The 2,864-nt window shown below is 37.7% G+C and overlaps 1 long non-coding RNA gene across 1 annotated transcript; it reads left to right on the forward strand.

Moving 5' to 3' along the window:
• Positions 1-256: 256 nt before the first annotated feature.
• LOC139186933 (uncharacterized) lies at positions 257-1,758 on the forward strand. The gene is made up of 3 exons (XR_011570611.1): positions 257-348; positions 931-1,062; positions 1,528-1,758. It is a non-coding gene; the product is annotated as an uncharacterized lncRNA (long non-coding RNA).
• The last annotated feature ends 1,106 nt before the right edge of the window (positions 1,759-2,864 follow it).

Consider the following 2,864-nt stretch of genomic DNA (forward strand, 5'->3'; position numbering starts at 1 on the left):
TGGCTTACTATAAATGAGAAAAGGGGGAAACTGAATATTTAGTACTTTTTAAATATGATAGGTTTGCTAGAGGTAGATCTGAAAGACTGAAGCCAAATGTGAGGTCCATATGTTTCACTGGGTCCAAGAGTGAGAAGTACTGTGGTTATGAACAATTTTCTGGGGAATTCAAGTGGTAGAGAGGTAGAGTAGGTCATTAGTAGGTCATTTAGCCCAAAGGATATACATTAGATTTGCCTCTTTAACTTCATTTTAGGAATCAAGTGTGGACTAAGCTTTGAGGTGCATTGAAAGGAAGAAAGTACATCTTCACTGCAGGACATGGACTATAAGCTGGGAGGCATCACTGTAAGTTACACTTGCCTGGGACTTTTCTAAGAAGTTCCATCTTGATCCAAACACCCCAGGGTCTTGGATAACAGTGGGGATTTGTGTGCCAAATAACTCATCCAAACTCAGTGAACTTGTAAATATGCCAGTCCTCACTTAGGTCATTTTCTTTTCAGCACTAGTTCAGAGAGAATACTCCTTTGAAATGTACTGCTTTTGCAGCAGTTTTTTCAACATATATTCCATTTCTTGTCATTCTAGCGATTCTATTGGTAAAATGTTAGAAAAAGAAGCTGTTGCTAAGCTGCTAAGTCACTTCAGTCGTGTCTGACTCTTAGCCACCCCATGGACTGCAGCCCACCAGGCTCCTCTGTCCATGGGATTCTCCAGGCAAGAGTACCGGAGTAGAATAAGGATCTAATTGTTTTAATTTAAAATTATTCAACTCACTCATTCATTCCTCTACCATTATCCACAAACATTTTGACCAATTAATAATCAGAAGAGATTTTACTTTTTTTCTCTCCAGAAGTTATTGTAAAGAATGTGCTGTGCTAAATTGCTTTGGTCATGTCCAACAATTTGTGACCCTATGGACAGTAGCCCACCAGGCTTCTCTGTCCATGGGATTTTCCAGGAAAGAATACTCGGGTGGATTGCCATGCCCTCCTCCAGAGGATCTTCCTGACCCAGGGATCGAACTTGCGTCTTTTATGCCTCCTGCATTGGCAGGTAGGTTCTTTATCACTAGAGCCACCTGGGAAGACTATTGTAAAGAATATATGGTTTTAACTCAAGGCATACATGTATATGTATGTGTATATGTGTGTATATGTATAGATATGTATATATATCCACACATACAATGACTGTTGGATTTTTGTCAAGCTCTTAAGAAATAGAATTTCTAGGAACTTTTCCCTCCCCGTTGGAGTTTGGGAAATGTCCTATACTCATCAGTTTTCAGTGTAACTCTCTACTTATACTTGGGTACAAGGAGGATATTTCTTGGAGTTCAATAAAGTCACCGTGGCTATGGTTTGTAATAGCAATTCTGTGGATAGAGTGAGTTAGTTGAGACTGACACAGTACATATTGAGTTGTATTTTGGTTACCAACTATTTTAATTAGATGTTTGAAAACCATGATTTATTTTGATGCAGTTATCCAACTGATTTATTTGCTTTCTACTCCCAGTTTCTTACATCCAGTATACCAATAGAAGAACATCTCACCTGGTGCCAAAGATAACGGAGCACTTGGAAGAGCTGACGGCTTTGACAGTGTATTTACAAGAGAGCTGATCTGGCAACTGATGGTTGGGTTCAGTTCAGCAAATCCATTATTAAAATGTTATTAGCCAATGATGAATAAATAGGTTTGGAGCTTCCCTCTCCCTCTATCTTATTTTATGTAATCAGCATTGTGTGAAATTTTCCTGTCTTTCTGATCTCACATTAGTGTTTTCAAAGTAAAGTAATCAATGAATCTTCACAACTGAATCGAACTGTATTATTTAATTGGGCTTCTCTGGTGGCTCAGATGGTAAAGAATCTGCCTGCAATGCAGGAGACCCAGGTTTGATTCCCAGGTCAGAAAGATCCCCTGGAGAAGGCAGTGGTTACCCACTCTAGTATTCTTGCCTGGAGAATTCCAAAAGAGAGGGTTATGGATGTGATTTTGAAAGTTGAGTAGGAAGCCAATAAGCTCAAGCATAAAAGCTTGGTTATTTGGACTTAGCAAATATATGATAAATTCAAACTGAAACAGTTTGGCTCAGGAGAGATAGTGGTAGTAAAACACGTAACTTGAGGGATATTGACCAGATAGTTTGCTTCTCAGTAGAGACCTACATCTACCGAGTGATGTATTGTCCTGGCACATTTAAACGCATGCAATCACAGAGGCTCTAAGTCTTCTTAAGACTATGCCAGACCACGCCAAGCATCTTTTTTTTTTTGACAACAGAACAATGCTTCAGGTTGTGATACAGTACATTTCTCTTTCTACATAATATTTCTAACCAGAGAATTTAAATGACTCATGATACTTGTTTGGCCATCTTTGTAAAATTTTCTAAATCCTTTCTACCTAGTATGAACTTTTCATCTATTACTTAAGTAAGGCTGTCTACTCTCTACTGACTTATTTCAGAGGAACTCTCACAGGGGAAAACAAATGTTTCCCTGCAAGAAGAATCCTCTAATATTTCCTTACAAATTCAGTAAACCACACAATGTAAGTGGAAGGAAAAGACAGATTTTATCAAACCACATACCTTGAATCTGATAAACAAATACACATTTATACACACTTATTTATTATGTGCAGCTGACAGAAAAGAAATTGCTCTTCCCACACCAGAAACATTTCAGATATTAATCCTGTACTAATTTCAGGGTATTAGAAAACAGGCTTTTATTGTGGTGAGAACAACCACTACTGCTCAATCTACTTTTACTTATTAAAACTTAATAGTTTCACAGGGATAAAATTAAGATACAGACAATATATAAAGGTTGATATAATCTTAT

This window comes from Bos indicus, chromosome 14 (genome assembly GCF_029378745.1).
Source record: "Bos indicus isolate NIAB-ARS_2022 breed Sahiwal x Tharparkar chromosome 14, NIAB-ARS_B.indTharparkar_mat_pri_1.0, whole genome shotgun sequence".
Classification (NCBI taxonomy): domain Eukaryota; kingdom Metazoa; phylum Chordata; class Mammalia; order Artiodactyla; family Bovidae; genus Bos; species Bos indicus.